Genomic DNA, 13,691 nt, shown 5'->3' on the forward strand with positions numbered 1-13,691 from the left:
TTGTTTAGGAGAAAGGTAATGTGACCTGACTAACTTGAGTTGTAACCACCCATGGCCCAAGGAGGTTGGTTCTGAATGAGAAATTCATGCCAGTAATGTAGTTCAGGAGGCTGTGGGGTGTGTGTGCCTGTGCCTTGTGAACTGAGAGTGGTTCTTAAAGCAGAGACAACTGGACTCCTATATTAAGTTGGCATGAGAAGTTCACAGAGGCCAGAACTCAATCAACAGATGAAACTATGAAAGGGATCTGATATAATTCATAGGACATTTCTGCAAGAAAACTAATAAAGTGCAAAGAACAACATGGAAGGAGGAATTCTCTGTGGACTGAGGTGTCAGTTGTAGCAGAGAGGCCACCTTGATCCTTAGCATCCCTGACACCATCTCTAGTCACTCCCCCACCTGCTCATTCCTCTGGCTTCCTTGTTTGCATTCAAACATGTGGAACAAATGTCTTGCTCAAGACCTTTGCAGTGGCTGTTGCCTCTTCCAGGCACACACTTCTCCTGGTGTCATACTATATCCTTCTGTCTCTTTCTTAACATCTCTTCAAATAACCTCTTGTTTGTTGGCCTTGCCTGAACACTCAGTGCATAATAAGTTTCCCTACTACTTGCTCCTTTATATCTGTTTTTGTTTTCTTCAAAATATCATTCACCTTGCAACATAAAATATATTTATTTGAATATCATCTTTCCCCATCCCTGGATTGTGGGAAATTTGTTTTTCAGTACCTCTACTTATTCTCTATATGTTCTTGGAGCATGTTGGCCCTCAATATAAAGTATTCCTGAAAATATCTGAAAGAATTTCTCATTAAAACTGAAAATACATGAACTCTTTGGAAGTATGCTGACAATGTGATAAAAATATCTGGTGAGAGATGAAATGGGATACATCCTCAGGGAGGATCTGTCTACGTACAATATATTAGCATCAGTTTCTTGCAAGCAAAATAGAAATTATAGTATTTCAGCTATGTGAGTTATGCCAATTTCAGGGAACCTTACTCATGTTTTTGTTTTTTTTTTCCCCAAGAGTCACCTTCACCATATGGAACCAGGGAATAATACACACATTTCAAAATTTCTTCTCATGGGACTTTCAGAGGCACCAGAACTGCAGCCCATCATATTTGGGCTTTTCCTCTCCATGTACCTAATCACTGTTTGGAAACCTGCTCATCATCTTGGTCTTCAGCTCAGACTCCCACATCCACACCCCCGTGTACTTTTTCCTCTCCAGCCTGTCCTTTGTAGACATCTGCTTTATCTCCACCACCATCCCAAAGATGTTGCAAAATGTTCAGATACAGAGCAAAGTCATAACTTATGAAGGCTGCGTTGTCCAGATGCATTTTTACATTCTCTTTGCAGGATTAGATGACTTTCTCCTGACTGTGATGGCCTATGATTGCTTCATGGCCATTTGCCACCCCCTGCATTACACAGTTACCATGAACTCCCAGCTCTGTGGATGGCTGGTTCTGGAGTCCTGGATCATTAGTGTCCTGAACTCCTTGTTACACAGCTTAATGATATTGAAATTGTCCTTCTGCTCAGACTTGGAAATCCACCACTTTTTTTGTGAAATCGAACATCTAATCCAACTTGCCTGTTCTGACACCTTCGTCCATAACATAGTGCTGTATGTTGGATCTGGAATTCTCAGAGGTGTTTCCCTGGCTGGTATCCTTTACTCTTAGAGTATAAAGCACTTTCCACCTGTGCATCTCACCTCTAAGTTGTCTCTTTATTTTATTTTATTTTTTTTTTCTGAAAGAACAATTTATTTTATTTTTTTAAATTTTAAAATCTTTAATTCTTACATGCGTTCCATGTTTAGGAGTATACCTTAGTTCTGTTGGTACCCACAGCTCAGAAGCAAGTGTAATAGACTCAGTGATATACACTGTGGCCACACCCATGCTGAATCCCTTCATCTACAGTCTGAGAAATAAAGACATAAAGAAGGCTCTGAAAAGATTCTTTGGGATGGAAACATTTTAATAGGGCCATTTGATCTTGGACTGAAAAAATGCCCATGATAGCAGGACTCAAAGCCTCATAGGCAGATATTGTGATTCTTTGTTCAGATTGTGATGACAGTAGTTGCTTCTTCAATTTATAGCCTGATATTTCCATTTCTTTGATTTCAACTTCTCTATACAATTTTAAGGACTTCCCTGGTGGCTCAGACAGTAAAGCGTCTGTCTACAATGCGGGAGACCCAGGTTCGATCCCTGGGTTGGGAAGATCCCCTGGAGAAGGAAATGGCAATCCACTCCAGGACTATTGCCTGGAAAATCCCATGGACAGAGGAGCCTGGTAGGCTACAGTCCATGGGGTTGCAAAGAGTTGGACACGACTCAGCGACTTCACTTCCCTTTATACAATTTTAAAAACATCCTTTATTAACTTTTCTCTGTTATCTAAGTTTTTTCTTTTTTCATTTTTCTACTCTCTCAAATTGATTCAAACTCTTGTGTGAAATATATATAAATTCCAATTTATCTCATGAGACTTCACCCATTTCTTAAGAATAAATTCTTCTGAAATGAACTAATTTATACTGAGTAAATTTTCTTTCATTTTATTAAAGAATAATCATGAATTTTGCTACTTCTATGGAAAAAAATGTATACCCAAACCTGTTACATAATATCATAGAGGAGCAAAACACGAAACTACATTTTATCACATTTTGTGTCCTCATACCTTGGAACATCACCACTGTAATTGCTCTTTCTGAAAATGTAGGCATTGACAAATAGTGTGTTTCATAGTACGTCATCTGCTTTTATGCCCTCACAGTGTACTGTTTTCCTTGTAGCTCAATGTCCACTTTACCTACATGAGTCACTGGCAGAGTGACTCTAATTGGTGTGTATGTGAAACAAAAATTTCAGTAAAGAGTTTGGCATTATAAGATGTGGAGTCAGAGGGGACCTTAAGTATGATGTAGCAAAAATTCATGTCAGATTATTTCGATGTAAACTGTTTTTCATGGTGTCATTTACTTAGTGGTGTATGTGATTTCATTGTTTGTGTGTAAAGAGGTTTATCACTGGAGCAAAGAATTGTTTGGTGTAATTATATCTTTCTGCTTCTGCTTGAAGAAATTCCATTGCTGCTGCCTAAGAATATGATTCTTTCCAATTCTCTAAATGAAATATTTGCCCCATTCTAATTTCTTTCATGATCAGTAAAAGTCAGTGGATAATATAAATATCATATTTAAATGATATATGTGATGTAAAATATATAAATAAAACACTTTGACACTTTTCTTTCTTCCTAAAAGAGCTATCTCAACCAATTTTAGGTGTGACTCAACTACCTGTGCTTAGCATATTACCCTAAACCATGCAGCATCAGAAATGTTTAATTTTTAGCTAATTCATTAACATGTAATTACATACAGTAAACTGCACATTTTAAAAATATACAGTTTTCTAAATTTCAAAAATTGAGTATACTGTATTGGTGTTTTTCTTTCTGGCTTACTTCACTCTGTATAATAGGCTCCAGTTTCATCTACCTCAGGAGAACTGATTCAAATGTATTCTTTTTAATGGCTGAATAATACTCCATTGTGTATATGTACCACAGCTTTCTTATCCATTCATCTGCTGATGGACATTGTAAAGTAATTAGCCTCCAATTAAAATAAATAAATTTAAATTAAAAAAAAAACAAAAAAATCCCCCCCAAATTAAGAGTATACTACATGGTTCCACTTGTGAATAATTTAAAAGGGTGCACAATAAGTTTTAATTTCTTTGTAATGTTGTTAACAATATAATTGCCCTGAGCCTCAGTTTTCATTTCGTAAGGAAATATGAGATGATAAATTCTAGCTTCACTTGGATATTGTGAGGTATGGATGCAATGCATAGAAATATTTGCTGAGTCCACAAACCATGTTCAAGTTTAGGAGTACATATATGTTATTATGTGCCTTCATCTGTATACACCACTCTCTGAAATAAACCCACTCACACATATATGTATTGCACAGAGTCTCATTAGTAATCTCACCCATTGTGTTGAAAGAAAACTTGAGAGAAAGTTGGAAGAATAGAAGAAAAAAAAGAGAATGCTTGAATTAATATAAACTAGAAAGAATGTAGAAATGTTAACACAAAGATTTAAAGTAGGATATTAATTTCAATAATGAGGTACTTTTCCTACCTTAAATTTCAAAGGCCTCAAAATCAGAGCCACATTTACATATAGATAAAGAAAAATTTTCTGTATCAACTAATGGGAAAAAGGTCTCTAAAGTGACTCTGATTTCCTCCTATATATGGTAGGAGTTCAACACAAAATGCCCTGTTTAAGAGAAGCTTACTGTGTGAATCGAAAATCTTTAGCTCAGCTCCTAGAAACAGTAGATGATTGGACAAATATATTTTAGATTCCTACTGCCCCAGTAACAAATTACCATATCAGTGGGTTAAAAAAGTACCTGTCATAAAATTATGTAAGGTCAGAGGCCTGAAGTCTCATTGAGCAAAAATTTAGATATCCACAAGACTGTGATCCTTAAGGATACCCCAGAACAGGTTGCATTCAATTTCCTGTTTTACTTCTAGTGGCCACCACCATTCCATAGTTCACGGCCCCTCCTCCATATTCAAATCCAGGTGTATGGCATTTTAACTCTCTCTCTAATTCCAATTCTTCCACTCTCTTGCATGGTTAGAAAAATCATCATAATTGTATAAGTCTGACCTGGATATCTGTGCTAATATTCTTATATCAAGATCAATGATCAGCAACCTTATTTCCTCTGCTATTGTAATTAAACTAGTTATATAAACTAGGCTATTCCAAAGTTCTGGAGATTTTCCTGTAGACATCTTTTGGAGGATCTTATTGTGACTGCTGCAAAATATTATTCTAATAGAAATTATTTGATGTCACTTAATACTTTTATAAAAAATCAAACACAAAATTTATCACTACCTAACAGGTGATCAAAAATCTTTTCTTTCAAAATTAAGAAAGATTGGAAGATTCTGGGTGAAGGCCTAAAACTACTTACACCTGAATCTAACACAGAACCACTTTCTTGCTAGTCAAATTGTCATCCACAGGCCAGGACCTATACTATCAAATAACACTTAGAATCTTGTTAGAAACCCAGGGCCCTGGGTCCCTGATCTGACCTACTGAATAATAATTTACATGAGATACCATTGCACACCAGTCAGAATGGCTCCGACCCAAAAGTCTACAAGCAATAAATGCTGGAGAGGGTGTGGAGAAAAGGGAACTCTCTTACACTGTTGGTGGGAATGCAAACTAGTACAGCCACTATGGAGAACAGCGTGGAGATTCCTTAAAAAACTGGAAATTGAACTGCCTTATGACCCAGCAATCCCACTGCTGGGCATATACACCAAGGAAACCAGAATAGAAAGAGACACATGTACCCCAATGTTCATCGCAGCACTGTTTATAATAGCCAGGACATGAAAGTAACCTAGATGTCCATCAGCAGACGAATGGATAAGAAAGCTGTGGTAGATATACACAATGGAGTATTACTCAGCCATTAAAAAGAATACATTTGAATCAGTTCTAATGAGGTGGATGAAACTGGAGCCGATTATACAGAGTGAAGTAAGCCAGAAAGAAAAACACCAATACAGTAAACTAACACATATATATGGAATTTAGAAAGATGGTATTGATAACCCTGTATGTGAGACAGTTAAAGAGACACAGATGTATAGAACAGACTTTTGGACTGTGAGAGAGGGAGAGGGTGGGATGATTTGGGAGAATGGCATTGAAACATGTGTTCTATCATGTAAGAAACGAGTCACCAGTCTAGGTTGGATACAGGATACAGGATGCTTGGGGCTGGTGCACTGGGATGATCCAGAGAGATGATATGGGGAGAGAGGTGGGAGGGGGGTTCAGGATTGGGAACTCATGTACACCCATGGTAGATTCATGTCAATGTATGGCAAAACCAATACAGTACTGTAAATTTAAAAAAAAAGTTAAAAATAATAAAAAAATTTACATTTGAAATACAGTCCTTGGTAATTTGTAGAAGCAGTGGATTTAGAGAAGTGCTAGTCTAGAATAGGTTTCATCACCTTCTCAGTGCTGATACTTGGGAAGTATGATTACTTGCATTGGATGATGTCCTGTACGTCAGAAGAGCTCAGTAGGACCCCTTCAAATATTGCCAAATATCTTTAATTGCAAAATCACTCTTGGTTGAGAATCACTGCTCCAGTGTTTGAAAACTGGGAGCCTCCTGAGAGATTCCAATCAAGACTCCATCTCTTATTTACTTTAAAATATTGAGCACTTCCCTGGTGGTTCAGATGGTAAAGTGTCTGCCTACAATACCAGAGACCTGGATTTGATCCCTGGATTGGGAAGATCCCCTGGAGAAGGAAATGGCAACCCACTCCAGTACTCTTGCCTGGAAAATCCCATGGACAGAGGAGCCTTGTAGGCTACAGTCCATGGGGTCCCAAAGATCAAGGCATGACTGAACAACTTCACTTTCACTCTTATTGAGCATAACATTAAACACTTCTGAGTATCATTAACAAAATGGGGAATGAAGTGCATAAGAGGACTACATCATAAATATAGTATGAGGACTACATTTATTTATGACTACATCATAAATAAAAATTTTTGCAATCACTATAATGTTCTAAGGTAGGTTATGCTATGTTGTTACTCTTGTTCACTAGCTAAGCCAAGTGCTTAGTTTTCATATTAATTAGAAAGATCTTGACCAAGTTGTTCAATCCCACAGTTGTGTCTGGCTCTTTGAGACCCCGTGGACTGCAGCGACCCAGGCTTCCCTGTCCTTCACCATCTCCTAAAGCTTGCTCAAACTCATGTCCATTGAGTCAGTGATGCCATCCAGCCATCTCATCTTCTGTTGTTCCCTTCTCCTCCTGTCTTCAATCTTTCCCAGCATCAGGGTCTTTTCTAATGAGTCAGACTTCACATCAGGTGACCAAAGTAATGAAGCTTCAGCTTCATTATCAGTCAGTCCTTCCAATGAATATTCCTTTATGATTGACTGGTTTGATATCCTTGCAGTCCAGGGGATTCTCAAGAGTCTTTTCCAACACCACAGTTTAAAAGCATCTGTTCTTCTGCGTTCAGCCTTCTTTATGGTCCAACTCTCTACCAGAAAAACCATAGCTTTAACTGTGTGGACCTTTGTCAGCAAAGTAATGTCTCTGCTTGTTAATACACTGTTTATGTTTGTCATAGCCTTTATTCCCTGAAGAAAATAAAGTCTGTCACTGTTTCCATTGTTTCTCTGTTTATTTGCCATGAAGTTATGAGACCGAATGCCATGATCTTAGTTTTTTGAATGCTGAGTTGTAGCCAGCTTTTTCTCTCTCCTCTTTCACCTTCATCAAGAGGCTCTTTAGTTCCTCTTCACTTTCTAGCATAAGAATGGTGTCATATGCCTATCTGAGGCTATTGATATTTCTTCTGGCAGTCTTGAGTCCAGCTTGTGATTCATTCAGCTCAGCATTTCACATGATGTACTCTGAATATAAGTTAAATAAGCAGGGTGACAATATACATCCTTTGATGGATTCATTTCCCAATTTGGAACCAGTCCAGTTTTAAGTGTTGCTTCTTGTCCCTCATACAGATTTCTCAGGAGGCAGGTAAGGTGGTCTGGTATTCCCATCTCTTGAAGAATTTTCCACAGTTTGTTGTGATCCACACAGTCAACGGCTTTAGTGTGGTCAATGAAGCAGAAGTAGATGTTTTTCTGGAATTGTCTTGTTTTTTCTATGATCCAGTGGATGTTGGCAATCTGACTTCTGGTTCCTCTGCCTTTTCTAAAGCCAGCTTGTCCATCTGGAAGTTCTCAGTTCATGTACTGTTGAAGCCTATCTTGGAGGATTTTTAGCATGATCTTGCTCACATGTGGAATGAGTGAAATTGTGTGGTAGTTTAAACATTCTTTGGCATTGCCCTTCTTTGGGATTGGAATGAAAACTGATCTGTACCAGTCCTGTGGCCACTATGGCCAAATTTCCTGACATATGGAGTGACGCACTTTCACAGCATCATCTTTTAGGATTTGAAATAGCTCAGCTAGAATTCCATCACCTCCACTAGTTTTGTTCATGGTGATGCTTCCTAAGGCCCACTTGACTTCACTCTAGGTAAATGATCAACCATTGTGGTCATCTGGGTCATTAAGATCTTTTTTTCGTATAATTTTTCTATGTATTCTTGCCACCCTGTCTTAATATCTTCTGCTTTTGTTAGGTCCATACCATTTCTGTCCTTTATTGAGCCTATCTTTGCCTGAAATATTCTCTCAGTATCTCTACTTTTCTTGAAGAGATCACTAGTTTTTCCCATTCTATTGTTGTCCTCTATTTCTTTGCATTGATCATTGAGGAAGGCTTTCTTATCTCTCCTTGCTATTCTTTGGAAATCTGCATTCAGATGGATATATCTTTCCTTTTCTCTTTTGCCTTTTGCGTCTCTTCATTTTTCAGCTATTTGTAAGGCATCTTCAGACAATCATTTTGCCTTCTTACATTTCCTTTTCTTGGGGATGGTTTTTTTTTTTAATTTATTCATTTTAATTGGAAGTTAATTACTATACAATATTGTATTGCTTTTGCCATACATCAACATGAATCCACCACAGGTATACAAGTGTTCCTCATCCTGAACCCCCCTCCCTCCTCCCTCCCTGTACCATCTCTCTGGGTCGTCTCAGTGCACCAGCCCCAAGCATACAGTATCATGCATCAATCTTTTGGGGATGGCTTTGATCACCACCTGGTGAACAGTGTTATGAAACTCCATCCATAGTTCTTCAGACACTCTGTCTATCAGATCTAATCCTTTGAATCTATTTATCACTTCCATTGTGTAATCTTAAGGGATTTGATTTAGGTTATACCTGAATGGTTTAGTAGTTTTCCCTACATTCTTCTATTTAAGTCTGAATTTTACAATAAGAATTGCAAAAATAAATCCTGACCAAGGTATTTATGCAAATACATGCCTACTGCAGCATTACTTGGAACATATATATCTCAGTATCTTTTCTATCTCTGGATATTTGCATAAAATGTTATATGTGAAAATGGGCACACTAAAGAGCTTTAATTATTATTAATTATAACAGTTGCAATTATTTTATTACCAATGATGTTGTGTATATATTTCCATTTTTTAGTCATTTACTTTCTTGATAAAAAATATTGTCTGTGAGAGTCTTTTGTTTTGTATGCTCTGGTTGGATTGGTTGGATTCCTATGTTTGATCATACTTTTTAGCAAAAATTTGATGTTTCATTTATTCACAAAATTATTGCATGTAATTTAATTATTTTACATATGTAGATATATTAGAATGTTTGATAACATATACTCAGTCATATGTTGTTCTTTTTATTACTCAGTTCAGCTAAGTCACTCAGTCATGTCCAACTCTTTGTGACCCCATGGACTGCAGCAACCCAGGCTTCCCTGTCGATCATCAGCTCCAGGAGCTTGCTCAAACTCATGTCCGTTGAGTTGGTGATGCAATTCAACCACCTCATCTTCTGTCATCCCCTTCTCCTCCTGTCTTCAATCTTTCCCAGCATCAGGGTCTTTTCTAAGGACTCAGTTCCTTGCATCAACTGGCCAAAATATTGGAATTTCATCTTCAGCATCACTCCTTCCAATGAATATTCAGGACTGATTTCCTTTAGGATTGACTGATTTGATATCCTTACAGTCCAAGGGACTCTCAAGAGTCTACTCCAACACTATAGTTCAAAAGCATCAATTCTTCAGTGCTCAGCCTTCTTTATAATTCAACTCTCACATCCATACCCGACTACTGGAAAAACCATTGCTTTGACTATGTGGACCATTGTCAACAAAACAATGTCTTTGCTTTTTAACATGCTGTCTAGGTTGGTCATAGCTTTTCTTCCAAGGGGCAAGCGTCTTTCATTTTCATGGCTGCAGTCACCATCTGCAGTGATTTTGGAGTCCAAGAAAATAAAGTTTGTCACTGTTTCCATTGTTTCCTCATCTATTTGCAATGAAGTGATGAGACTGGATGCCATTTTGTGAATGTTGAGTTTTAAGCCAGTTTTTTCACTCCCCTCTTTCACTTTCATCAAGAGGCTCTTTAGTTCCATATCACTCAGTCATATGGTGTTCTTTCCATTGCTTTTCTACTTTTTGGCTTTTTTTTTTTTAACTGCAATAATTGAACTGTCACTTTAATACTTGTCACTTGCAAATCCTTGTTATAAACAAAAACAAGAGTGAATATTCTCTTGCATAGTGTGAATAAATAACCTTTTATACATTTATATACATGGAAATCTGTTACTCATCATTGCTCCATCAGCCTTTCTTTATTAAACATATTTCTAAAAGTTGTGTCACTTTTGGTGAGCACCTGGAAAGCATTCTTCTTTGCCATTTGAAAAATATCACCTTCATCTTTCATATGTGTATTTGAATCCAAATATATTAACATGAGAACAAATTGTAACTTGAGTACTCCTTTATTCTCACATTTTAAAATCCTTTAAGTTATTTTATTTCTAAGTCTTTGGGAATTTAGGTTGAAATAGTAGCTCATGTTGGTATCATTAAATTGTTAATATTTTATGTCCTTATATAAGTTAATTGTAGATTTTTATTCAATATTGTTGCATTCAGTTATCTTGAAATCACTATGAAAAGTGAAAGTGTTAGTTGCTTAGTCGTATCTTACTTTTCAGGATTCCAGGGACTGTAATCCATCAGGCTCTTCTGTCTATGGAATTCTCCAAACAAGAATACTGGAGTGAGTAGCCATTCCCTCTCCAAGGGATCTTCCTGACCCAGGAATTGAATCTGGGTCTCCTGTATTGCAGGTGGATTCTTTACTGACTGAGCCAGCTGGAAAGCCTAATGTACATCTCTACTGTACCTGATTCTTGATTAATTCAACAAATAATTGAAAATCTACTATGTACCAATGTTTCTAGGAACATTGAGTACTACAATCAGTTAAAACTCATCAGTGGCCATAGGACTGGAAAAGATCAGTTTTCAAATCCCAAAAAAGGGCAATGCCAAAGAATTTTCACTCATCTCACGCTCTAGCAAAGTAATAATAAAAATTCTTGAAGCCAGGCTTCAATAGTATATGAACCGTGAACTTCCAGAAGTTCAAGATGGATTTTAAAAAAGCAGAGGAAAAAGAGATCAAATTGCCATCATTCATTGGATCATAGAAAAAGCAAGAGAGTTCCAGAAAATGTCTACTTCTGCTTTATTGATTACCCCAAAGCCTTTGACTGTGTGGATCACAACAAACAGTGTAAAATTCTTCAAGAGATGGGAATACCAGACCACAGACCACCTGACTTGTCTCCTGAGAAATCTGTATGCAGGTCAAGAAGCAACAGTTAGAACCGGACACGGAAGAACAGAGTGGTTCCAAATTGGGAAAGAAGTATGTCAAGGCTGTGTATTGTCACTCTGCTTATTTAACTTATATTCAGAGTACATTATGCAAAATGCCAGGCTGGATGAAGCACAAGCTGGAATCAAGATTGCTGGGAGAAATATCAATAACCTCAGATACGCAGAACACCACTCTTATGGCAGAAAGTGAAGAGGAACTAAACAGCTTCTTGATGAATGTGAAAGAGGAGAGTGAAAAAACTGGTTTAAAACTCAACATTCAAAAAACTAAGATCATGGCATCCGGTCCCATCACTCCATGGCAAATAAATGGAGAAACAGTTGGAACAGTGAAAGACTTTATTTTTGGGGGCTCCAAAATCACTGCAGATGGTGACTGCAGCCATGAAATAAAAAGACGCTTGCTCCTTGGAAGAAAAGCTATGACCAATCTATACAATATATTAAAAAGCAGAGACATTACTTTGCCAACAAAGGTCCATCTAATCAAAGCTGTAGTTTTTACAGTAGTCATGTATGGATGTGAGAGTGGGACTATGAAGAAGGCTGAGCACTGAAGAATTGATGCTTTTGAACTGTGGTGTTGGTGTAGACTCTTGAGAGTCCCTTGGACTGCAAGGAGATAAAACCAGTCCATCCTAAAGAAAATCAGTCTTGGATATTCATTGGAAGGACTGATGCTGAAGCTCCAATACTACAGCCAATGGATGCAAAGAACTGACTCCTTAGAGAAGACCCTGATGCTGGGAAAGATTGAAGGCAGGAGGAGAAGGGGACAACAGAGTATGAGATGGTTGGATGGCATCACTGGCTCGATGGACTTGAGTTTGAGCAAGCTCTGGAAGCTGGTGATGGACAGGGAAGCCTGGATTGCTGCAGTCCATGGGGTTGCAAAGAGTCAGACATGACTGAGTGACTGAACTGAAGTGCATGTCTACTCTTTTGCCAATTTTATTAATAATCTATGTCACATCATTAAGTCAATACCATTTTTTGCTTCTTTAAGTTTTTTCAATTGAAGTATAGTTGATATGGGCTTTCCTGGTTGTGCTAGTGGAAAAGAACCCACTTTCCAATGCAGGAGACATGAGATGTGGGTTTGATCTGTGAGCTGGGATGATCCCTTGGAGGATGGCATAGCAACCTATTTCAGCATTCTTGCCTGGAGAATACCGTGGACAGAGGCCCCTGGCAAGTTACTATCCATAGGGTTGCAAAAACTGGACGCAACTGAAGCGACTTAGCATACACTAGGATAAAGTGCAAGGAGGTTAGACCTCTGGAAGGCAGGCAAGCTCATGGGAAGAAGGTAATAAATACTAGATTCATCTGACTTCTAATTAGCCTTCTGGGAAAAGAGACTTATCAGGAAAATTTTCCTATCTAGACCAGTGTCCCACAGGGAAGTGTTGTGCTCAGAGGTGGGAGTAACGATGGAAACAGTGCCTAATGAACAGATATGGAGAGCTGTAAAACCTCTTTGGTTGCATTCCTCGATCTGTATAACCTTGAGCTGCACAGGGCATGGTTATTGGTTTTGGAATCCTACATCTGAATAAGGACCAATGCTTCCCTCTTTCCTTCTGACCTGCCTGAGAACAGAGCTTCAGCCTTCATCATCAACCATCCACGGAGAAACATGGATATCCACACAGGGACTTCCCTCCTGTCGTCCCCATCCAGGTGAGTGTGAGAGTTCTATAGGTACTTCAAGGAAGTTTGAGAGAGAATACAAGCAGAAAACTTTTTTTCTGAGGTCACTTGAGAGCCTAATCGGCCCACACCAGGGCTGAGATATTAGCCATTGTTCATTAGGTTGACTAATTAACTTATAATTCATTTATTTTATATGTTAAAAATTTTGGAGAAGTGTCTGATGAACTCAGCAGCACAAGAATCAGTGTTGACAATGAAGTGATGGGAATGGAAATCCAACTGGATGAGAATGAGGAAGCAGTGAGGATCATAAAGAGGTTCCGGTAAAACCAGAGCATATTAGAGGAGTTATACATTTAAGGAGAGTAGGAAAAGTGGGTTTGGAGGCATGTGAAATGAAATATCTACATTTGCAAAAAGACTTTTAAATTTGGGAAGTATTTGAATACCTTCCATTTTTATTAGCACAACCCATACCTATGGAAGTAAAAACTGCCTTGCAACAGTGTTTTTGAGACAAACATTTCACAGTACCTTTCCTCATGATAGATAAAAAATATTGTGCTTAGAATGAAAA

The 13,691-nt window shown here is 37.9% G+C and overlaps 1 long non-coding RNA gene and 1 pseudogene across 1 annotated transcript in view; both read left to right on the top strand.

The window, feature by feature from the left end:
• LOC132659866 (uncharacterized) overlaps positions 1-13,691 on the top strand; it is a 995,695-nt gene that overhangs the window by 350,471 nt on the left and 631,533 nt on the right. The window lies entirely within an intron of this gene.
• On the top strand, positions 1,054-2,047 carry LOC101107520 (olfactory receptor 7A10-like; annotated as a pseudogene).

This window comes from Ovis aries, chromosome 5, assembly GCF_016772045.2.
Source record: "Ovis aries strain OAR_USU_Benz2616 breed Rambouillet chromosome 5, ARS-UI_Ramb_v3.0, whole genome shotgun sequence".
Lineage (NCBI taxonomy): Eukaryota > Metazoa > Chordata > Mammalia > Artiodactyla > Bovidae > Ovis > Ovis aries.